Source organism: Theobroma cacao, chromosome 2 (genome assembly GCF_000208745.1).
Source record: "Theobroma cacao cultivar B97-61/B2 chromosome 2, Criollo_cocoa_genome_V2, whole genome shotgun sequence".
NCBI lineage: Eukaryota > Viridiplantae > Streptophyta > Magnoliopsida > Malvales > Malvaceae > Theobroma > Theobroma cacao.
Window position 1 is genome coordinate 17,818,269 of NC_030851.1, and position 26,784 is coordinate 17,845,052.

Below are 26,784 nucleotides of genomic sequence, written 5' to 3' on the forward strand. Positions count from 1 at the left end.
CCCCAAAAACTGAAAAATTGCCCATAGACATATTTTTCATCCCTTATACTCATATCATTCTCCAATTTGTCAAATGTGATCTAAATTCTCTCAAATCTCAAATTTTGTCCTGCGGTTGGCAAAATTACGATTTTGCCCCTACACTTCAAAAATCACCAGAATTAAACTTTTTCACTCCCTATCATTAAATTATACTCCAAATAGTTTATCTTGGTCAAAAATTTCACTCCATGATCTAATTATTATCTTAGGTGGCAAAGTGACGATTTTGCCCTTGAACATCGAAATTTCCAATTTTACCCCAAAATGAACCCTCGAACTCCGACAATCATTTTTAGTCATTCTTTTACTGTAAAATATTAAATTTCATTTTACAATTCCTATTTGAACTAGTTCGAGGTTAAATCAATTTAAGTGTACCGTTAGGTACAATATCGGGTTTCGTCTATTCTTAGGTGCTTTTCTAGCGTAATAACATGCTACTCAATGCATGTATGTCATGACATGTATTTATAGGGTCGGGTTTTACACACAGAATGTTGTTGAAAACACTTCAGGAATTCGAAGAATTAACCCTTTAAATTTCAAAAATCGATTCTCAAAAAGAACTACGAAAATCTTGAAAAACTAAGGCATAAAGAATCTACTCTTGTTACATAAGAACCAACTCTTGTGCTTTAAAGTTAGAAAACAGCTTTAGTCTTTAAAATCACATTTTTCATCTTTAAATTCCTCAAAAGTTAAGATTTCTCAATCCTTTCTCTATGAAGCACTTTTCCTTCTTCAAAAGTAAACATCCAAAAGTCAAAAAATTGAAACTTATTGACAAAGCTCTTCACTTTCATATCTTTTCAAGTTTTAGTTAACCTATTTTCAAATACAAGGCCTTTGAAGAAAAATCAGTTCATTACTTGAATCAAACAACTCCTTCTCTTCAAAACCTTAACTCCCAATACCAAACCTTTAAAGTAGAATCAATCTTGTAAGAAAATGGCTTTAAAAAAGTCAAGAAAAGAAAAAGGGAAAGCTCTAGCAACACCTTTCAGAGCTTTGAGATCTTAAAAACCTGATCCCTTCAACATCAATTTTATAGAAAGAGAAGAAAGAAATATATTTGATGCGGACTATGTCAATAAAAAGGTAATTCATGGAAGAATTATACACTTGGAATGGTTCGAGAAAGAATTTAAATTGCCATATATTGAAAATCTAAGGAAAATGGGATGGTATGAATATTTGAGTCTAAGGAGTGCAATCTATCATAAATTAGTTCAAGTATTTTATACAAATGCAACCTTCAAGGAGATGATGATGATGAAGACATTAAGGATCACAATGATTCTTTTATTACTTTGGTTAGTGAAAAAGAGATCACCATCAAACCAACATTGTTGCAAAAATTATTTGTCACGACCTAACCCAAGGGTCTGTGACAGGCGCACGAGCCCAATAGGCAAGCCCACTAAACCCAAGCAAACCTCAAGTTCCAAAATCATCCAACACAAATGCCAAGGGATTTAATAAGCAAATAGTCATAATGAAATTTAGATATATTACATTATCCTTGGCTCACAATCCATACACGTATTCAAAGGCCATACATTGGCCATCAAATCAGGTTCATACATAACAACCCTTATACAATTCATATGGCACATCGTGCCTGACATATTTTACAAACTAAACAAACTAGAAGGCAGAAGGCCCATAGAGACTTAGTGGAATGACACAATAGGAGGGAGACATACTAAATGCTAACTACATGTTCGACTAATTGATGACACTTGCAGGTCCAATTGACGACCAATTGGGAAGGAGACCTAATTTTTGGGCCATGATCGACGCAAAGGCCCAATGGGCTCAGCCCACTAAGCCCAAGCAAGCTTATTTATGTAATCTTGTACATTAATCCATATGTCTTTAAAATCCAAAATTCATATTGTTCAAATATAATTCCTTTGAAAACAATTCATAAGACCCAATTATGTATTCATAATGGCATCATCAACCATAATATACATATATAGCTTGACAAATGAGTCTTAGCTTTTCACATCAAGCATTCATATACACATAATTAGACCTTGATCGTCAGGGGAGTGACTCTAGGCACGGTTGCTAACATTTAGTGTCATGGTAAACCTATCGAGCAATGGATAGGGAGGAGCACCTCGTCCTAGGACCAGTCACCTTTAACTTAGAAAACCTAAAACATGAAGTTTAAAAACGTGAGTATAAACCCAATGAGTGAACATAAGAAGGGAATAAGCAACGTTAAGGAAGGTTTAGAAATCATGATGCACTTAAGTTCAAAAGCAATGCAATTTAGTTTACTTCTTATTAAAAACCCCTCATTCAAACCCTTGGTTGTTTAATCACTTAATGATGAAGGATCCATGAATAACAAAGAAGTTGAAGAGTGAAAACTTTAGTAAAATTCAACCAAGTCAACCCTAATAAATTGATTCTCACTGCAGCGAAAAGGCATTCTCGCTACAATGAAACTCTGGCCAAATAAAATCTAAGGGGTTTTCACTACCACAAGGAAAATTCACTCATGCCACATTGTACATTAAATCAAGCACATTGACAATAATCAAGTTTTCTCAATATTCAATGTAGTCACATATTATTTTCATAACCTTTTCTATAGCATATAAAAAAACATATTTATAGCATGTATATGTAAAGCATGTATACAACCACCACCTCACCCAGCTCATGTGCACTCCGCACTGAACATAGCCAAAGTCATCATGTGCACCCCCACATCACGCACAACTAATGCCATCATGTGCTCCCCCCACATCATGCACATGGCATATATCATCATCATCATCATGTGCACCCCCACACCGCGCACAACAAATGCCATCATGTGCTCCCCCCCACATCGTACACAGGGCATATATCATCATCATCATGTGCACCCCCACATCACACACAACTAATGCCATCATGTGCTCCCCCCACATCGTGCACATAGGCAATCTCATCATCCACACTCCCTCACCTCGTCATCACCAGCATGTGCAACCCCCACATCGCACACATGCGTGGTTATAATTATCACATAATATTAACTATCAATACACAACATATATATATATATATATATATATATATATCAACATAATATGGGAGCACAAGGATTCATTATATTACACATTCATAACATATAACGTTTCATCAAAGGCTTGTTCCCATGCAAATTTTAAGAAAAACCAGTAAAATAATTCAAGTGGTTCAATCAAGCATATAATCATTTATTCCAAAACATTTTAATGCAAGTTCACTCACCTTATGATAGCGGGATTGTCACGACCCAGTACTCTCCTCGAGCCCGTGACAACAGTCACGATGTTCTGATAGACATTCATTACTTGGAATGCCAATCGAAACCCCGCAAGGCTTTAATATCAATTTTCTCACCTCCCCTGCGAGCAACAGTTGATAATATCATATTTTAAAAGATTATAAGCTATTTCCAAACCAAAAAAATAAAGAAAATAATTTTCGTCTCGTAAGGGTATTTTGGTCATTTTTCTTGAAAAATTTCAAAACCATCTAACAATGTAGTATATGAGTGAAAGATACATATTTCATAACCAAAAATAAGTTTAGATGTCTAAAACATTCATTTAAAGTGAAATGATAGCTATTAGAATAAAATAAAAATATTGAATAAAATATTCTATTTTCTTATAAAACAATTTTTATAGAGATATCCGTAAATAATTTTTGTAGCATAAAAGCAAAATAAATTCATACATACAGTAACACAGATAACTAGAGTATGTAATTTAATTTACAGTGACGTGTGGACCCCCAAATGACCAAAAGTAACGAAGGCTGTGAACCTATAGTTTTTTGAGAATGCAAATCCAACTATAGCCCTCGACGAAATTAGCTATCTACTGACTATCCTGAGCCTGAAATGGGTGGAAAGGAGGGTGGTGAGTTTATATAAACTCAGTGAGTAAACAAACATCATCTAAAATATCTAAAGCCGAGTAAATAGAGACGATTAAAATAAATCATCATAAAATGGTTCATAACATCAAAACACATTTCAAATCATCTAATGTCAAGCCCGACTTTATAAAATATTAGCCATGTCATTCATGTTATTGACAGAATGATTGCATACTTGGAAAGCTCCAAAAAATTGTCAAAAGTCGATAGTGTACCTAATGGTGCAACTAAGTTGAATTAAGCCTCGAACTAGTCCAAATAGAGATTTTAAGATGAAATTGAGAATTTTAAAACCCCAGAATGAATTAAAATGGTGATTCGGAGTTCGAGGATCGATTTGGAGTCAAATTGAAATTTTCATGACCTAGGGGCAAAATGGTCATTTTGCTACCCGAGGTTAAGATGTGAGTGTTGGATGAAATTTTTGACTAAGATTGATCATTTGGAGTATAATTTGAGTTTGCGAAGTGAAGAATTTTAATTCTGACATTTTTTTTAGCATAGGGGTAAAATAGTCATTTTGCCACCCAAGGGCAAAATTGTAATTTTACACCACCCAAGACTTGTCCAGCACATGAATTTCACCCATTATTATTATGGATAATTGAGAAATTTTAAATGGTGGAGAGAGATTGCTTAATGGGTAAGTATGACACATGGGCCAATGGAATGGTGACATATGTCAAATTTTCATCCATTTATATTTGACTTTAAAAATCAGCACATAAACTCTCCCAATTCATGTCTCTTGGCAGGCCAAAGGAAGAAAAGGGAAGAAAAGAAGAAGAACAAAAACCTAGCTAAGAAACTCAAGAGAAATTCACAAAATTTCAAAGAATCAAGTGACAAAAGGTAAGATTTCTTTATTCTAGCTTGTGATCTACCTTTCCTATGCATTATTTTGCATTTTCCATGGTTGAGAATCAAGTTTGCATGAGGATATCCTTGCTGGCCGAACACCTAGAGGGAGATTTTGATGCTTGATTTGGTTAGATTTCAATGTATTTTAGTGTTTTTAGATAGTTAGTGATGTGTAGCATGAAAAGCCAACAAGAAAAATTCATTTCCTCCCATTACCCATCATTGGCCAAATTTTCCATGTAGAGTGTGGATGGTGGATTTTATTTTATTTCAAGTGAATTGGTTAGGAAATGATGAATTACGATGAGAAAATCAAGTAGGAAAAATCATAGTGTTGATGCACCCACCATGGCCGAAATTCCCAAGAGAAAATGTGAAGATGATTTTGCTAAATTTTATGCTATTTGACTTGTGTTTGATGGTTTGGAGAATTGGAAGAAAAATGGAGTTAATTGGAGTTGAATTGGGCATATTGGCCAATTAATCTCGAGTGATAGATCGAATTAGGCCAATACTGTTTTATTTAGGTACACAATTGAATTTGTGTAGAACATCGTGTTTAGACGATAATCCGAACAATTTGCATTCCATTTCATGCATCCATATAGTTTTATAACGGTTTAGCACTAATGTGGTAAATTGCTTGATTATGCATTATGTCTAGGTGGTGAATCCTCCGATAAGGCCAAAGAAATTGTACCCGAGGATCGATAGTCGAAGTACTCTAAAAATTCGACTTCCGAAATAGTGAGTAACCATATCATCATTTTAATTATCTAAAGTGGTCTTTTTATTCGTTTTTGTGAATTTTATGGAAAATGAGTTTAAATGGTTAATTTTTAGGTTTTATAAACAAAATGTGTTTAAATGAAATGATTTTATAAATTGTCTTGAAATTGAATGATGGCTTTGAAAATATAGTAATTGGAGACCATTTGATGTATTGTGAATTTATGGTTCTAATTGATTGGCTTATGGCAATATTGGCATGAATAGCTAAATTGGTATTTGTGTTGAAAATGTATAAACTGTTGTTTGCCTTGATAGGCTGGATAATGATAAACTTGCCATGTCATGCTGTTGAATTTTTATTGTATGATGGGTTTAGCTTGCTGCAGTGGGCGGGTTCTGTGGACCAACCTATTAGAGGGGCACGAAATCAGGTTATATACGTACCTCGGTCGGAGAGGTGCGTAAGGTATCTCCTAAGGTATGGTTAGAGTTCACGTCACACCGAACCACCTCGTGATGATGAACTCCGCTAATGCCAAGGAACGGCTGTGTTTTTCAAACTAAAAAAATATGTTTACGTGTATACGAAATTTTTAACAGCCTTGGTGGACTAGGTTAGATGCCTTGGCCAAGGTATTCTCGAGAATGATTTTGGCAGGAGCCAAGCTTTTAAGATACTCATAAGCCATGTTAATTATTTAAATGAAATGAATATTTATTTTATGAATTACATATTTAGATGGAATATTTTAATCGTCTCCATTTACTCGACTTTAGATATTTTGGATGGTGTTTGTTTACTCACTGGGATAATATAATCTCACCACCCTCCTTTCCACCCATTTCAGGCTCAGAATAGGCTGTAGAAAGCTGATATCGTCGAAGGCTACAGTTGGCTTTACTTCCTCAAAAATCGTAGGTTCACAACCTTCGTTCACTTTTGTCATTTGGGGGCCCACGTGTCATTGTAAATTAAATTACATACTTTGACTATCTGTATTACAGTATGTATGAATTTATTTCGCTTTTATGCTACAAAAATTTCTTACAGATAACTCTATAAAAATTATTTTTAAGAAAATAGAATATTTTATTAAATATTTTTTATTATATTCAAATAATCATAATTTCATTTTAAATGAAGGTTTTAGACGTTTAAACTTATTTTTTATTATGAATTATGTGTTTTGTACTCGCATATTACATTTTTAGCTGGTTTCGAAATTTTTAAGAAAAAATAACCAAAATGTCCCTGTGAGACAAAAATCATTTTTTTTATTGTTTTAAGTTGGAAATAGCTTAAAATCTTTTAGAACATAATATTTGGCAATAGTTATTCACAGGGGAAATGAGAAATTGATATTAAAGCCTTGCGGGGTTTCGGTTGGCATTTCGGGTAATAAGTATCTATCGAAACCCCGCGGCGGTTGTCACGGGCTCGAGGGGAGTATCGGGTCATGACAATTAAAGTGGCATCAGAGCTTTTGGTTTAAAGTCATTCTGGGGTTTTAAAATTCTCAATTTCATCTTAAAATCTCTATTTGGACTAGTTCGAGGCTTAATGCAACTTAATTATACTAGTAGGTACAATATCGTCTTTTAACGATTTCTGAGACATTCAAGTATGCAGACATTCTATCAAGTACCTATACAATATGGCAAATATATTATAGAGCTGGGCTTGACAAGGATGTTACATCGCTATTAGTTTGGAGGCGTATCTAGCTATTGCTACTTACTGGTCGCTCGTTATTTCCTCTGGCACGTTACCACAGTACAATACCTTTACTTTTGTACTTCCTAGCAACAATCCAAATTCAATATCTTTAGTGTACCTCATTTCAACTTCTCTTTTTCCTTCAATCATAAATCCTTATTCAACTAACTTATATCTTGACACATTCTTCACCAAAGTGGCCTTTATCCTTTACTTGCGTAATTCTTTAGATTATGGATACCGATAACTTATTTATGACTCTAGCACATATATAAATCTTGTCTAAGGATATTTATCAAGTTTATCCATCATTTCCACAATAATTACCTAGCATATGGCAGCAACTATAAATTTACTTCCATCAAACATTTTCTAAATCTACATATACCACTACCTCATTTACATGTTGCCACCAAGCATAACATTAATATTCATTCATGCACATCAACATCCATAACCTTTTAAACCTTTCAGAACAACACATATCTACACACCAAACTTCTAGTTAATATAATTGCCTTCCAAGCATACCCATGACATCATAATAACACTACATATGCATACAATCATCCTCACAATATTAAATCAATCATAAGCTTCAAATTGTAGCATTAAGCTTACCACTTGGTTTTAGCTTGGATTTCACCCAACAAAATTAATAATTTCCTTACATCCATAGTCACCATATCTGCCACAAAATGATTCACACATCATTTTTTCAAAGATTTAACCAACCATGAGCTTAAAACACAAAAACCCTTACCTTATGTTTCTTGAATCTTGAGACCCACTTAATATTTCTTCAATTACTCTTGAATCACTTACTACCCAAGCCTTCCACCTTTCTCTCATTTCTTTCCTTGGCTGATTCTTTCTATTTTTCTCTTCAATTGCATGGGAGTCAAGTGAAAATGAAGTGGAAGTATGGAAATGGCTAGGGAGGAAGTAGATGGAGAAGAAAAAATGCCATCTTGAAGAGATAAGGATCAACCAAGGATAAGGATGAAAAGTCAAAGCTTCATTTGGAAGCTTTGACCACTTTAATGGCAAAATTATCATTTTACCGTCCAAGGTTTTCACCCTTTTTAATTGTATCCTCCCACAATCTTTTAATTCCAATTTATTTCCATTATCTTCTTTTACAAATGTACAAACGAAATATAAAGTTTTAACTCCAACGCGATGTCCCCATAATATTTAAAATATTTATCTACTCGTGCTATTTTTATTTAATAAAGGCACGCGGGCCCCATTAACGTCATTTTTCTCTAAAATTTTTCGTTTGTCTTCTCTCCCACTTAGATTGACCATATACTCCCTTTTCATAAAAAATTACGATAATGAATAAAATACTAATATTTTATTAATAAAATATTATTTTATTCTAAAATTTTCCACTTGTTTTCTTGGCACCCAAAACACCTTGTTATACCTCGATTCACTTTTAAATTGCTTTTTATCTCGCTAATTGATCCTCAATAAAAATAGTATTATTTTATTATTATTTCCTTACATGCAAAATATTTTATCCTAAAATACTATTTTCACCTTTCATCACTTTTAAACATTCCAATTAACCTCAATTAGCATTCGATAAGCTTTATTAACCACCAGAACAAAGTACGATATATTACAATAATTATAAGGCCTTGATTGCAAAATATAAAAGAAATTAATTTTGATTTTAATTTCCAAGGACTTAATTAAAAGAGTTTAATCAAGTAATGGGCCCAACATTATAATGTGTTATAATATTGAGGGCTTAATTGCAAGATTGAAGTTATTTTAACCTAACTATATAAGTCACTTTTTAACTATTTTTCATATAAGAGTTTTTCACAATTGAAGAAAACCTAATTTTTGTCAAAAAAAGAAAACCGTTTTCTCTCTTTGCCACCACTCCTTTTGTGTCAAAAAGAAAATTGCTTATGAAGCAATTTTCAAGAGAGGTTCGGTTAAGATTGTGAAATAAAAGAAAAGAACAATTGTTGTCCTCTCTACTAGCACAAAGTATAGTTAAAAACTCCCTCCTTTGTTGAAGGTTCAAGTGCAATTGTGTGTACTACCTTTGAAGGCCAAATACTTGATTGGCTAGGGTTTTTGCTTCTTGTGGTGTTCGGGAGATTGCTTTGGGAAGTGCCATTGTGATTTCGAAATTACTTGGCAAGGTAACTTTTGAATAATAATTTATTTTGTGCTTTTATGTGTTAAATATCACCAAGGTGATCCATGGATGGAGGCATGTTTTGTTGTTTAGTTATAAAGTTTTAATTTTCTTTCCGCTACGTATTTTGAGCATGTCGTCCATAGCCAATCCCATCATCAAGACAACTTCAAAAGATTATAAAAGATAAAGAATTCATGGACGGATAAGTTAACAGAAAGAAAATTGCTAAATCTACCACATTGCGAACAACTAAATAGTTATATTTGAATTTGACATCAATCTTGTTAACAATATATCTACCAAATTGTGTGTTAAATAGTTTGTAATATAAAGAAGTCTAGTTTGTAATATAAAGAAGTCTTACTCAAGTGTGATTATTCAGATTAAGTGACTATTCAAATTAAAGTTACTATTCAAATTAAGACATGACTCTTGAATTAAGAAGAGATGGTTTTCAAACACAACTATTAAATACGTTGATTAACTATTCAGTATTTTCAAACAGATACATCTTTTAGAACTTAACAAGACATGTCTGTTGAAACAAATTAGACACAACCTTTCAGTGTTTATAAAAGGAACGTATATTCAACCAGACTTCATTCATTCAAAGTATTCTGCAAAAAAAGGCTTGTTGTACCTTGGAGAGTCCTTGTCTGGAAATCCCTATAGTAGGCAACAACTCTTTAAAGAAAGTGTGTTATAGGATGCCTCAAGCCTATTTTCTTCTCTTTTCTTCTTCTACTAATTTTCTAACAATTTTAAAGAGTTGTTTTCAATGGAGTCTAATCAAATTCAAGATTTCAACTCATGAATCAAGAATTCATCAAACTTGACCGATTTGATGGAACCAATTTCACCCGTTGGAGAGATAAGATGGTGTTTTTGCTCACAACCTTGAAGGTTTATTATGTTCTAAATTCAACTTTTACTGCACTTCTAGAATCGACTGCTAAAGACTCTGATGCACAAAAGGTAGAGGGGAAAAACACGAAGAAGATGAATTGATATGTTAGGGACACAACTTAAATACTTTCATATATCTTTTATGATCTCTACTCCAATCTAAAGACTCCAAAGGAAATTTGGCCAGCCTTAGAGACTACTTATAAAAACAAAAAATGAGGTACTGATAAACTTTTATCTTTAAAATATTTCAAGTTCAAGATAAGTGACAATCTGCCTATAATGGATCAAGTACATGATTTACAAGTTTTAGTTTCAAAACTAAAAGACCTTGAGTTTAAGGTTCCTGATGCGCTACAAATATGTGCAATTCTTTCTAAACTGCTTCAATCCCAGAACAATTATAGAAAAAAGGTTCTACATTCTATGGAGTCTCTATCAATAAAACAATTCATGACTTAAATGCAAATAGAATGTGAAACATGTGCTCGTGATGCACTATTTCAGCCCCCTGATTCGAAGGTGAATCTTGTAAGTCAAAATTTCAAAAATTTTGGAAAAAAATCTACGAAATTCAAGTCATCTGCACTGAAAGTTTCAAGACAGGCCTTTAAGAAAAAAGATAAGAAAAATATAAAATGTTTCCATTGTGGAAACAAAGGCCATATGATTAGTGAGTGTAAATCAAGGAAAGTAGGAAACAATTTTGATTCTAAAAATCCTGAAAAAGCAAACATAGTAGAAGAGGCTGTCAATGAATTGGTTGCCATGGTTTCTACAATGAATATTGGAATGGTAACAGAATTGAATACGGCTGTTGATCCCAATAAAAGTAAAGATTGGTGGCTAGATTCTGGTGCTACAATTCATGTATGCAATGACAGAAACTTGTTCAAGACATACATGAAAGTTAACAAACTAGAAAATGTTTTGATGGGAGATCATGTTACATCCAGAGTTGAAGGAAAAGGGACTGTTGAGTTGAATTTCACTTTTGGACAAAAACTGACATTATTCAATGTATTCCATGTTCCTAAAATTCGAAAGAATTTAGTTTATGCTAGTTTGCTTGCAAAGAAAGGTTTTAAAATTGTAATAGAATTTGATAATGTAATAATATCCAAGGGTGGACTATTTGTAGGAAAAAGATCCTTTTGTAATGGCATGTATCAGTTCAGTATTGATGAATTAAATATGATTTCTACTTATACTATTAAGTCTAATTCTTTATTGTGGCATGTTAGATTAGGGCATTTAAATTTTGGTTCCATGAGATTTATGTCTAAAAATGGTTATATTGCATGCAAACATAAGCACTTAGAAAAATGTGAAATATGCATACAAGCAACAATGATAAAGAAACCTTTTCGTAGTGTAGAAGGAAACTCACAATTATTAGATATTGTGCATTTTAATATATGTGAATTAAATGGAAAATTAACTAGAGGAGGAAAGAGATATTTTATAACTTTCATAGATGATTATTCTAGGTTCACTTATGTCGATTTAATTAAAATAAAAGATGAAGCTTGTTAGAAATTTAAAGAATATAAATTTGTTGTGGAAAACCAAAAAGGTAGGAAAATTAAAATTCCAAAAAGTGATAGAGGAGAAGAATATTTTCCTACAGAATTTGATAATTTTTGTGAAGAAAATGGTTTGATACATTAAAAAGTGCTCCTTATTCACCACAACAAAATGGATTGGCTGAACAAAAAAATAGAACTTTGGTTGATATGACAAATGTTATGTTATTGAATGCACATCTGTCGCACAATTTATGGGGTGAATCCTTATGAACTTTGGAATGGAAGAAAACCAAACTTGGAATATCTTAAAGTATGGGGGTGTTTGGCCTTTTATAAAGTTCCTATACCACAGAGAACAAAGCTAGGAAGTAGAGCAATGAAAGGCATTTTTGTTAGCTATGCCCAACATTCTAAGGCATATAGAATTTTATATGTACAATCAAATGTTATTGTAGAGTCTATAAATGTTGAGTTTATTGAAAATAAATTTCTGTATAACTCTAATAATAAATTTAATTGCTAACAAAATATCTTAATTCCAAGTTGTGACCAAAGTGATATGACTTCTCATGATACATCCAGTAAAGGAAAAAGGGATGATACTCAAATTAAACCTAGAAGAAGTCAAAGAGCCATAAAAAAAAGCACTTAGATCCAAATTTCATTGACTCATAAGCATTAGAATTCCATGTGGAAGAAAGTAGAACCAAAGTGTATAAAAAGATACCTATTTTGTTAAACATTGAAGATGATCCAAAAACATTCAAAGAAGCTATATCTTCAAGGGATGTAGCTTTTTGGAAAGAAGCAATAAATGATAAAATGGATTCAATCTTGTCAAACAGAACATGGCTTTTGGTTGATCTTCCTCCTGGATCAAAACCTATAGGCTGTAAATGGGTATTTAGAAAAAAAATACAACACAGATGGTTTAGTGCAAACCTTTAAGGCTAAATTAGTTGCCAAAGGTTTCACACAAAAAGAAGGCATTCATTATTTTGATACTTATGCTTTGGTAGCAAGAATAACATCCATAAGAACACTTTTGGCTTTGGCCTCTATTCATAAATTACATGTACATCAAATGGATGTTAAAACTGCCTTCTTAAATGTAGATCTTAATGAAGAAATATATATGAAACAACCTGAAGGTTTTATACTTCTTGGAAATGAAAGGAAGGCTTGTAAACTAATCAAATTTCTTCATGGACTAAAACAAGCTCAAAAGAAATGGCATGAAAAGTTTGATATTACTATACTTTTAAATGGATTTGTACATAATAATGCAGATAAGTGCATTTACTCTAAATTTACAAAAGACTATGGTGTAATCATATGTCTTTATATAGATGATTTGTTGATCTTTAGTACCAATATGCTTGGAATTATTGAAACCAAGAAATATTTGACTTCGGCTTTCAAAATGAAAGATCTCAATGAAGTTGACACAATCTTAGGAATTAAAGTCAAAAAAGATCAAAATGTGATTTCATTAAATCAATCACATTACATAGAGAAAATTCTTCACAAATATAGTTATTTGGATATCAAAGAGTTTAACACTTGTTATGATTCGAGTATAGAATTGACTAAGAATTGTGAAAGAGTTACGGTACAATTAGAATATGCAAGTGTCATAGGTAGTATAATGCATGTTGCACATTGTACCAGACCAAATATAGCCTTTGCAATTTGCAAACTTTCTAGGTTTACAAGTAAACCTGGCAAAGATCATTGGAAAGCTATTATTAGAGTACTTGGATATTTAAAGAAAACAAAAAAATTAAAAATTTGTTACAGTGGTTTTCCTAGTACTTTAGAAGGATTTTTTTATGCTAGTTGGATAACTAGTATTGATGATAATAAATCCATATCAGGATGGATTTTTACCTTAAGAAGTGGTGCCATTAGTTAGGCATCTAAGAAGCAAACTTGTATTGCACATTTCACAATGGAATTTGAATTTTTAGCATTAGCAGTTACTAGAAAAGAAGTGAAAAGGCTGAGAAATTTGTTATTAGATATAAAGTTGTGGCCACAACTAATGCCAGCCATTTTAATATATTGTGATAGTGAGGATACAATGTGTGTAGCCCATAACAAGATCTATAATGGAAAGTCTAGACACATAAGTCTACAACACGCCTATATAAGAGAATTAATCACAAATGGCATTGTAACAATAGTTTATGTTAAATCTTGCAAGAATTTGACTGATCCACTTACCAAAGCTTTGCCAAGAGAGGCTGTAAATTCAACTTCTAGTGGAATGGGGCTAAAACCCTTGACTCAAAAGCATTAGTAATGGAAACCCAACTTTGAGTTAGCAAAACTAATAATAAAAGTTCAATGGGTAATAATAAGTTACTATATTGTTGTTGATTTCTCACGCAAGTGCACGTATAGTTAATAAGTAATATAGTAATGAAATAGAGTATCGTTCCCACGGAGAATTGTTTAATTCCTACTATTAACTACTAAAATTATAACACCCTAATTTTATCCAAACAATTAAAATAAAAAAAGAAAAATTAAAACTAATAAACTAAAACTAAAATTAAATAAATCTCACTTAACTACCAGACCTAAGATTATAATATCCCTCAATACTTCATCTAATTATTATCTCTCTCTCTTAACTCAGTTTAATGGATTAAATTACTAACCTAGAGTCTTAAATTATTTGCAAGTCTTTGTCGAGTTTCTTATAAAAATACCTCTCCTGATTAATTTACTATATGTCTATGCAAATTAAATTGAAGAAAAATTCATTAAGTTTGTGCTCTAATCCTGGTTACGTATGGCCTATAAGTGTATGTCTACCCTATATGCAAATCAAACCACCTAATTAACTAAGTGTATTCGATCATACACTATTTTATTCAAGGCCTACCTAAATCTCCTTCGTCAAGGTTTAACCTAGGTTTCCAATTCAATCTAATTGGTAATCAGGCTATTAGAAGCATTAAGAATAGAATAAAATAAACAACTTAAATCTATCAAACATAAATAAAAGAGAGATAAATAATTCAAACTACATATTGTGTCACGACCCGGAACCTCCCTCGGGCCCATGACAACTGTCGCGACGTCCCGATTGATACTCATTACCCTAAATACCAATCGGAACCCCGCAAGGCTTACATATCAGTTTTAAACAATTTTCAGTCATTTTTGGCTCAAGTAAATCAAAAGACAAAAATATAACATTTTTATATAAAACAATATTTATAGAAATACGTGTAAGTAATCTTTTGTAACTTAGAAGTAAAATAAATTCATACATACAATAATTTACAAAGTTATAATGTACAATAATAATTACAATGACAAGTGGCCCATAAATAAATCAAGTGTTGGTGATAGTAACCTACTGTCTGTATGATAGAGGAGTCAACTGGAATCCTCGACAAAATCAGGTATCTACAAGCTACCACAAGCCTGAAATATTTGGAAAGGAGGTGGGTGAGATTTTGCAATCCCAATGAGTAAATAGACATTATCATAAATATCTAAAGGTGAGTAAAATGGAGGCAAGTTTAAACGTCAAATCACAAACCATTTCATGAGGTTTTCAATTTATTTCTTAAATCATAAAATATTTGTAATTTACCAAAACAGTTGTTAAGGCTTATGACTTTTATTAGAAACAGGGCTCAAGCCAAAAACTAATCCTCGGGGATACCTTGGCCGAGGCATTTAACCGAGTCCGCCAAGGTTGTTAAGATATTTACATGTTAAACACATGTTAGTTTGAAAATAAGTCGTTCCTTGGCATTGGCCGAGTTACACATTCACGTGGGGGTTCGACGTGAAGTGAGCTCTAACACTACCTCGGGAGTTACCCTCCTCGCCTCTACAATCGGAGTAACTATATAACCGGGTTTACCGTGCCGCTCTAATAGGCAATCTACGAAAACCCGTCACTGCAGTGACTAAACCCACCAATTTTAATAAAATTTCGATAATATAACGTGGCTTTTATTTATTTACCCAGCCTGCATAGTAAAAGACAGCTTACATAAATTCCCAATACAATTATAACATATAGCCACATATACTCATATATCATAAGCTATTCATAGGAAAATATATATTTCAAAATAATTGGCAGCCTCCAATTACTCAATTTCATAATCAACACAATATATTTTTTATTTGTCACATTTATTTCTAAAACATCAAAAATCTCATTTTAATCTCATTTTCGTTTCATAAAATCCATGAAGAGAATTTAAAAATAAACTCTAGATAATTTACAATAATAATAGGTTTACTCACTGTTTGTACAAACTAATTTCTTTTTAGGTGCCCCGATCACTGTTCGTCGGGTACGACTTCCTTGCCTTTACCGGAAGGCTCTCCTCCTAAACACATTGCAAAATTTACCCAATTACCACATTGATGTTAAATCACTATATAATTGACTTAAATCCTATATTAATGCATGGTATGAAATGCAATAGCCTAAAACGGCTTAAACGCGGTATTAACTTTTTTTTGACACTTTACCCGTTAAATTGCTAACGCGCTCCATTTTAACTCTAAATTGTCCCATTTTCTCTCCAACATTTCTAACCATTAAATATCAGCCAATAACCTTCTAAAATCACCAAGATCAGCTCACTTTCCTCCTTGGAAAATTCGGCCAAAAATGGGACATTAACTAGGTAAATTTTCCACTTTGTTTTTCTATCACATTTAACCATTTTTTCATCATTTTTTCTTCATTTCTCTTAGAATAAAAATCAGCTCTTCATCATTGTATATCATTGAAGATTCGGCCAAGGGTGGGTACTGTGAAAATTTTATGCTTTCTTGCCCAATTTGATTTCTATACACATTTAACTAACTAAAACTATTAATTTAACTAAAAATCAAAACCTAAAAAATTCAAAATCTCTCCCCTTGAAATTCGGNCTCTCCCCTAGAATTTCGTCCAGCCCTTGATATCACTTTTTGATCTCTCTCCTCAAGCATGCTAAATGGAAATAAAGGCATAGGAAAGGTAGAAATCAAGCTAAAGTCGAAAAATCTTACCATTAGACACGTAAACGGACGAAAAATGCGATTTCCCTTTTGAATTTTCTAGTTTTCCTTTGGTGTTTCTCTTTTCTTCCTTTCCTCTCTATTTTCTCTCTTGTTCTCTCCTTATGACCGGCCATCACTTAATATGGGGTTTAAATGGGCTGACGTTTCATTAAAATAATATTAAATCATTAAAAAGTGCCATGTGTCACTTTCCCATTGGTCAGTTTTTAAAATTTCATCCATTAAACTTCAATTTTTCACCACTTAGAATACCATAGTTATTCATACCAAAAATAAATAAATCCTATAATTTTGACAAGCTTTGGGTAGTGAAAATTACGATTTTACCTCGGGGCGACTAAATTACCGTTTTGCCCGTATGTTCCAAAAATTGTCGGAATTGAAATTTTTCACTTCCTATCATTAAATTATACTCCAAATAGTTAATCTTGGTCAAAAATTTCACTCCATGATCAAATTATTATCTTAGGTGGCAAAATGACGATTTTGCCCCTAAACATCAAAATTTTCAATTTTTCCCAAATGAACCCTCGAACTCCGAACAATCATTTTTAGTCATTCCTGAACTGTAAAATATTAAATTTCATCTTCCGATTCCTATTTGAACTAGTTCGAGGTTAAATCAACTCAAGTGTACCGTTAGATACAATACCGGGTTTCGTCTATTCTTAGGAACTTTCTTAGCGTAATAACATGCTACTCAATGCATGTATGTCATGACATGTACTTATAGGGTCAGGTTTTACATATTGAGTTCAATCATAAGCTTAGATTAAAAATTTAGTTCCCCATCAAGTCACACATTATCATTGAATAAAATATAAACATTAAAATCAAACTAAGAAAATAAAGACTAATCAAAAAGAATAAACTCAAGAATTATAATCTTGATCTTCCAAGTCTTCTTGAATCCTTCAAAATCTTCTCAGCTTCAATGACTTTGTGGCTTGACTCTCCAATGTCGATATGGTATTTTCTTTTTTCTCTCATCTCCTTAAGTCCTCCGAAAGGTTGTCTTTATAGGCTTTGAAGTTCGACCAAGTTGGGTGAAGAAAGAAGTCAATTTCAGCTGGGATTTCCTCATCAAACTATGTAAGTCGCTGCTTTGCCAAATTAATTAACAAAAATCGTAATTGCTCTAGGACTACTGCAGTGTTTCAACTTCAACAAGATTTTTGACCATCTTTCATGCTGAAATGGGTGAAGTAGTAAACATGAAAGTTGTAGATCTTTCTCTTATGTTTTTATTGGTTCAAGAATTGCTTCATTTTGAGCTCTGTAGAGAAAGTTATGGCTAAAATACCGAAACATATGCATTAGAAGTCTGCACCTAGAAATTGCTCTCCTTCTTTGATTAAAATTCTTCTTTTAAACACCTACAAAAGCACAAATAAATCAATAGCAACCTATTTTAACCACATTAACACCAAATTAAACATAAAATTAACTAAGATTAAATTGACTCACCTAAAATAACTAATTTAAAATAATTAAATAAAATCTACTAATTTCTATGCATTACTACAAAAACCTAGCCAAATTATTATCAAAATTAAGCTCAAATAACTCTATATCATAGAGTTATCACATATGCTGTAATTACACATTGAATTTTTTGTATTAAATAGCCTTAATCTAGAATATTCAATGCAATTGTTACGAGGAGAAGATGAGTAAAAGGCTCTTAATGAAAATTTTAAATGCTTGTAGTAACAAAGGCATACTTACAAATTCCACCTATATGAATATTGGAGTGGTGCCACTTCAAACAAGAGTTAAAAGGGTTTACTCTTGTAAATGTTCATGAAACCAGGATTAGCACAAGGCCATATAAGTGCTAAAGTAGTTGGCAGAATTTTAAAGCAATTAAATAATGCTATGTGTGTGATATTTTTGATTATAACAATAAGGAGTTGTGGTTCAATCCTTGTGATACCAATAACTTCGTCTTAACTTTAAAATTTCTACACTAATAGAAAGTTCAAATCTTCAAGATACTCTCTATTATGCATAATATTATTAATATTACAAACCAAATTGTGTGTTAAATAGTTTGTACTATAAAGAAGTCTTATTCAGGTGTGATTATTCAAATTAAGTGACTACTTAAATTAAAGTTACTATTCAAATTAAGACATGACTCTTGACTTAAGAAGAGATGGTTTTCAAACACAACTGTTAAATATGTTGATTAACTATTCAGTATTTTCAAACAGACACATCTCTTAAAACTTAACAAGACATGTTTGTTGAAACAAATTAAACACAACCTTTCAGTGTTTATAAAAGGAACGTATAGTCAACCAGACTTCATTCATTCAAAGCATTATGCAAAAAAGGCTTGTTGTATCCTAGAGAGTCCTTGTCTGCAAATCCTCATAGTAGACAACATCTCTTTAAAGAAAATGTGTTACAGGACGCCTCAAGCCTACTTTCTTTTCTTTTCTTCTTCTACTAATTTTCTAACATTGTGAACATTTAAATAGTTATATTTGAATTTGACATCAATCCTGCTAACAACATGAGAATTCTTATCAACCAAATGGAGCATAAATAATCCAATTTGGGTATCTCACAGAAGCATTGTTGCAAAAGGGAGGGCTACTTTCAGGTTTAAGTCAACAAACACAAAAATAAACTTTAACATTGTTAATGATTAAATTAACATTATTAATTTTCAAAAGTAAAAATTGTTAACTTTTAAATTAATATTATCTTTAATTAGCTAATTGGGATTAAATTAAGTAGACAATTAATGAGGGAAGGTTGGAAACCTAAACTGGCAAGTCTCTTTCCATGTGTACTAATCTTATCGATGTTAAGCAAGTGTTATTATGCAGCGAAGGAAACTTGTCTTATGTTTATTATATTTGCTAATTCAATTTTTGCTTGTAAAGATTAGATGGTGAAGATGGGTATCGAAATTATTTATAAATTAGTAAAGATTCAAATATATATCTATGTAACATATTTTATATGAAAGAAAGAAATTGAAAATATATAACTTTAAAATATTCCAAATTCGCTATCTATTATTAGAGATATAATAAATTCATAAATTTTAAGATACTAAATGTCAATTACACATATTTACTTTTGGTCAAACGTGGATTTAGAACCTTTTGCAAGCTTATTGATTAGAAAAGAGTCAAGTTGCCAACAAGCACAACTGCACAGAACTAAAGAAGTTGTTGATTTCTTCAGATTTAGAATTTGAAACACTCATTTGCAGCTTAACTTTTACTCCAACTATGTTTGGCCGATTGATTCCTACTATAGATTAAAAGGAATCCCATTGACAAGCGTACAAATTAAAGGGAGAGGAAGCCTTGAATTTGCTGTAAAATATTGGACCTTTTATCTCCGTGGGTAGTATAAGATAACGGAGGATTAATGATCAAAGAAAGAAAAAAAGAGAGTGAGATGGTTACAGTCAAAACGTTGTCGCCCAACCCCTCCTTGTATAATGGTCTTCCCCTTCCACCATTTCTCTCGTTACTCTTCAGTCCTTATCACCTTTCTTCTTCTCATTTCCATACATATCCTCATAACAGAGGATTAATATAGTAGGTGTGAACAATATCTCTGTTTTCAACCTTTCATCTCCATTTATAGTATCAAAAAACTCATTCGGTTTCATGAACATTTTATACTTTATTCACATTTTAAAAGAATGGATCTTGAGATTTAGGTTTAGTGTTTCTTTTTTTTCATTTTGGTTTTGAAAATGATGAACTTGGGAGAAATGCAAACAGAGTACAGGAGCACTGGAGGAGTCTGTTGTTTTTAAGAAAAAGGGAAGCAAGTGACAACAATAAGGATGTACAGGAGGATAAAGAGAAAAGGAATAAAAAAATATGAGTGACATTTTTTTTTTTAATAAAAACTCTAGGTTGAAGAATGTAGTGAAAAAACATCAGATTTTGAGCGTTTGATAATTAGAGCAGTTCAAAAAGATTGTTTGATATTAAAATGAATGAAGCATTAGCCTTTATTAATCTTAATTAAGTCTCTATTTACCCTTCTTTACTTCAGCCTCAACATTACTACTGTTTAACTCGATTTGGAAAGAGAGATTATGCATTAGTTACTGATATTACTAACAACATTAATTTGGGAGGAAAGATAGATCTTAATTAGTTATACTATACATTAATTAATTACCATTGATCCATCACTTCTTTGACAAGAATGAATGAAAGGGGGAGAAAATTATACATGAACTTTCTGCAGACAAATCGTTTGTAGCAATTATATATATATATATATATATATATATATATATATATATATAATAAAAAAACATTTAGCTTTGTATTATCTTGTTTTGCAGATTCAAAGTGTCAAGCCCAGCTCGACAATATGTTTATTATGCCATTCCTCAATAAGAATACATGTTTACTTACTTGGGTACCTTAGAAATTGATAAAGGACGGCAATGTACCAAATGGTACAATTAAGTTGAGTTAAGCCTCGAACTAGTCCAAATAGAGATTTTAAGTTGAAATTAAGAATTTTAAAATCCCAAAATGACTTAAAATGGTGATTCGGAATTCGAAGACCAATTTGGAGTCAAATTGGAATTTTCATGTCCTAGGGGCAAAATGGTTATTTTGCCACCCGAGATTAAGATGTGAGTGTTGGATGAAATTGTTTGACTAATATTGACTATTTAGAACATAATTTGAGTTTGAGAAGTGAAAAATTTTAATTCCGGTATTTTTTCGAGCATAGGGGCAAAATAGTCATTTTGCTACCCAAGGGCAAAATTGTAATTTTACACCACCCAACGCTTGTCCAGCACATGCATTTTACTCAATATTATCATGGATAATTGAAAAAATTTAAGTGGTGGAGAGAGATTGCTTAATGACTAAGTATGACACATGGACCAATGGAATGGTGACATGTGTCAAAATCTCATCCATTTATTATTTTCCTTATAAATTAGCACAAAATCAGCCCATTTCTCTTCATATGACCGGCCAAAGAAAGAACAAAGGAAGGAAAAGGAAGAACCAAACCCTAGGTGGAGAATTTCAAGAGAAAGTGTGGAAAAATCAAGGAAAACAAGTGAAAAAGGTAAGATTTCTCAGTTTAAACTTGAAATCTATCTTTCTTAAGCATTTCTCCTTATTTTCCATGGTTAAATTACATGCTTTCATGGTGAATTCATGGTTAGCCGAATGGGTATGGAGAGAGAATGATGTTGGATTGATTTGATTTCAAGTTATGTTAGTGTTTTTAGTTAGTTTACCATGTCTAGAAGCAAAACAACAAGAAAAGAATTCATTTTACTCATCACCCATCAATGGCCGAACCTACCTTGTATTGAGTGAGGATGGATTTGATTTTTATTTTAAGAGAATTGGTTAGAAAATAATGAATTATGGTGTGGAAAAGTAGTAGGAAAAATCACGGTGTTGATGCACCATTATTGACAGAAAATTCTAAGAAGAAAAGTGAACATGGATTTGTCAAATTTTAGGTTATTTGACTTGTGTTTGGTGAATTAAGAATTGGAAGAAAAATGGAGTTAATTGGAGTTAAATTGGATGTATTGGCTAATTAATTGGGTGATAGATCGAATTAGGCCAATATTGATTTATTTAGGTACACAAGTGAATTTATATTGAACACCGTATTTAGATAGTTACCCGAGTATTTCACATCCCATTTCATGCATTAGTATAGAGCCTGAATTGGTTTTATAACAATTTAGCACAAATGTAGTAAATGGCTTATAGTGCATTATGTCTAGGTGGTGAGCATTCTGGCAAAAGTAAAGAGATAATACCCGAGGATCAGGAATTAGAGTACTCGAAATTCGACTCCCGAAACAGTGAGTAACCTTACTATCATCTTAATTATCTAAAGTGATTTTTATCCGATTTTGTGATTTTTGAAAAATGAGTTTAAATGGTAAATCTTTATGTTTTATAAATAAAAAGTGTTTAAATGAAATGATTTTATAAATTGTCTTGAAATTAAATGATGGCTTTGAAAATAGAGTAATTAGAGACCACTTGATGTGTTGTAAATTTATGATTCTAATTGATTAGCTTATGGCAATATTGGCATGAATGGTTGACTTGATAAATGTGCTGAAAATGTATGAACTGTTGATTTGCCTTGAGAGGCTGTAAAGTAAAATAATTGCCATATCATGCTATATCAAATTTTATTTTATGGTGGGTTAAGCTTGCTGCAGTGGGCAGGGTTCTGTGGACTAACTTATTAGAGGGGCACGAAATCCTGATATATTTTACCTCGGTTTGAGAGGCGAGTAGGGTAACTCCCAAGGTATAACTTTTAGAGTTCACTTCATGCCAAACCACCACATAAGGGTGAACTCAGCTAACGCCAAGGAACGACTATATTTTCAAAATAAAAACATGATTTATGAGTATATAACTTTTTAATAGCCTTGGCAGACTCGGTTTGGAATAGCCCGCGACCAAGTTCTCCCTAATAACTGAGTATGAGAATGATTTTGACACGAGCCAAATCTTTTAAGAAATTCATAAGCCATGTTAATTACTCGATTTATATGAATTGATTTTATTTGGTTGAAACTTGTTGAAAGGTGATGAATTACAGTATGTTAAACTATTTTATCTGTCTCCATTTATTCAGTTTTAGATATTTTAGATGGTATTTGTTTACTCACTGGGATTATATAATCTCACCACCCTTCTTTCCACCCATTTCAGGCTTAGAATAGATTGTAGATAACTGATATCATCGAGGACTACAATTAGACTTGCCACATCCAAAAACTGTAGGTTCATTTCTTTTGATACTTTTAGTCATTTGTGGGCTCACGTGTCACTGTAAATTAAATTTTATACTTTGGTTATCTGTATTACAGTATGTATGAATTTATTTAGCTTTTACGCTACAAAAATTATTTACCAATAACTCTATAAATATTATTTTATAAGAAAATAGAATATTTTATTGAATATTTTTGTTATATTCAAATAGATATAGTTTCGTTTTAAATGAATGTTTTAGACATCTAAATTTATTTTTGATTATGAAATATGTGTTTTCCACTCGTATACCACATTTTTAACTTGTTTCGAGATTTATGAGGAAAAATGACCAAAATGCCCTTGTGAGACAAAAGAATTATTTTTCTATTGTTTTGATTTGAAAATAGTTTATAACCTCTCAAAACATGTTATATTACAACTGTTGATCACAGGGGAGGTGAGAAAACTGATATTAAAGCCTTGCGAGGTTCCGATCGACATTTCGGGCGATGAATGTCTATCGATACATCACGACAGTTGTCACGGGCTCGAGGAGAGTACCGAGTTGTGACAATGACACAAAAGGTTATTAAATTATTTAAATTTTAAAGTAAGAAACATTAAATTATTAATTAAAAATAGGCCTTTTTACAATAAATTATCTTACTCTATCATTAGAATCAAAAGCAAAAGGTGTCTTAATTTGATTTAATAATACTAGATCTTATACACTTGTAGGCCTTTTAAATGCACATTGCAAAGGGTTCTTTTGGTTAGAGAGAGAAGACGTGTTGCAATGAGTGAATCAGGATGCGCTAGAGGCTACAGAGAGCAAGACTGAAGCAGTCCTTGAAGTGTAAGTGCTTTAGGTGGCAAGTGGTGAAGGATGAGAAAAAGTGGAAGAAGTGGCAAATAATGGCGAGTAAGAAAGGCTGAATGGAAAGAATGCTTGGAGGAGTCTTAAGAGAGCTTTTTAGTATAATCTTTGTTGAGTTTCTAATGATTTTTGATTGCCTTCCAACTTTTAAAGCCTCATATTTATAATGAATAATAGCACTTTTTTTAGGAGTAGTTAGAAGAGCACGTTCAATCTTGGAAGAACGTGCTTATCATGGAAGAGCAAAGCGGTTTAGGAGATATTAAAAGAATGACCGTGTAGTTGGGTAGTGGGCATAAGTTTTGGATAATGGAGTAGTGGCACTTGATAATGCGCCACATGCGTTCCTAAGAAACAAAGAAAAATCAAGGGGTAAAGCACATATACTTCAAGGAAAGGTTAAGAGCAAGCCCTCTTAACTATCTCTATATCTGAGACACCAAGCCAAGCTCTCTAGAACAACCCAATTATGAAGGTAACTCATGAATATTGCCACTTGTTCTGAGTTACTTTCACTTCCCCGCACAAATAATTGTTCCATGCTTGTTCTTGAATGTTTTTGTGCTTGTAATGCTCCTTGGGTGCTTCTACGCTTGGAACGCCCCTAAGCACTTTTGTGCTTGGAACACCCCTAGGCACTTCTGTGCTTGGAACGCCCCTAGGCGTTTATGTGCTTGGAATTCCCATGGCACTTCTCTGCTTGGAATGCTCCTAGGCACTTCCACGCTTGGAACACCCTGGGAGCTTCTGTGCTTAGAACACCCCTGGGTGCTTCTACGCTTGGAACACCCTAGGTGTTTCTGCGCTTGAAACACCCCTGAGTGCTTCCATGCTTGGAGCACCCTAAATGCTTCCAACTTGGAACACCCTTGGGCGCTACCATGCTTGGAACACCTTAGGTGCTTCCATGGAACACCCCTAGGCTCTTCTAGCTTGGAACATCTCTGATGTAATTTTCTTGTAAACAGTACTTTCAAAAATAATAGTAAACCAGAATTAGGCATCTACATTTTGCCTCCTGCATGAAAATTCTTATAAGGAGTTTTATGGACAAAAGGATGCACATAGTAATAAGAAAGACAATGATTATTTATATATTATTATTATTTTCTCATTTTTTGTTTTCATATATATATATATATATATATATTGAGTTGGTAATTATTGAACATAGTATCGTTATTATTATTATTTTTATTATATATATATATATTGACAATCAAAGAAAGACCTTAAAGAAGGAAAAAAGTATTGCTCTCAAGCCATCCTAGCAAATCCCAAAGTTAGTGAAACTTGAATTTCCTAGGTTATTCCAACCATGTTCATATAACGTATGCTAGTTCTTTATAAAAAGATGTGCTGCACCTAATGATAACAATTTCATGCCCCAACAATTTCAAGAAGCAAATTGTACATGCATTATGTAAATGCAAGTGTTTCCTTTTTTCTTATTTCTTTTACACTTGACAAGGAATATAGGAACTTTATTTCCTATGATGTATTGTTGTCTCAATTTCTAATATATATTAATAGCTTACAGATTAACGTAATTTTTTGCCAAGCACACTGGATATATTTTTACAATTCTGTGTCATGTTTATCTACCTCCACCAATTTTCTTCAAACTTTCTTTTTGTTTTTCAAATGTATTTGAGACTAGCTAATTAAATATTTTTTATACTTAATTATGAAATAAGTAGAGATATATGAGGAAAAAATAAGTAGAGATATACAAGGAAGAGCAATTAGAGGTAAAAAAGAATTTGATAAGAAAATTTAAAGAGTTAGATTCTTACTAGGAAAATAATTTTTGAAATCTATAAATACTAGAGAATAGTTCTATAGAAATTCACAACCAATTCTCAAAGGCTCTTCCTAATTTTCAAAGGTTGTTCCTTAAATTTTGAACAAGTTTGTTTTCTTTTCTTTTGTTTTTTTTTATGCATATGTTTAGAGGTGCTTTTGCATTTAGAATAGCTCTAGACGCTTCCTTACTTGGAACGCCTGAACCACTAAGAATAATTTGCCCCCTGCAAAAAAATTTTATTATTAAAAATTTCATGCATAGTGAAAATATATAAATGAATGACAAACCTTGAGATTTAAGGATTTTATAAATTTTCTTGGAGAGATTGGTTGTGTATAAACTCACAATGAACTTCTAAGGCTTTTCCTTAAAAGTTTCTTTTAGCATATATATATATGGATTA

At 32.3% G+C, this 26,784-nt stretch overlaps 2 long non-coding RNA genes across 3 annotated transcripts; both read left to right on the plus strand.

The window, feature by feature from the left end:
- LOC108660843 lies at positions 4,791-6,589 on the plus strand. Of its 2 annotated transcripts, none has more exons than XR_001926535.1 (3): positions 4,791-4,827; positions 5,501-5,583; positions 6,417-6,589. It is a non-coding gene; the product is annotated as an uncharacterized LOC108660843 (long non-coding RNA). The 2 variants fall into 2 exon arrangements; XR_001926536.1 differs by lacking the exon at positions 6,417-6,589 and adding an exon at positions 5,945-5,984.
- On the plus strand, positions 21,983-23,689 carry LOC108660899. The gene is made up of 3 exons (XR_001926602.1): positions 21,983-22,021; positions 22,701-22,781; positions 23,653-23,689. It is a non-coding gene; the product is annotated as an uncharacterized LOC108660899 (long non-coding RNA).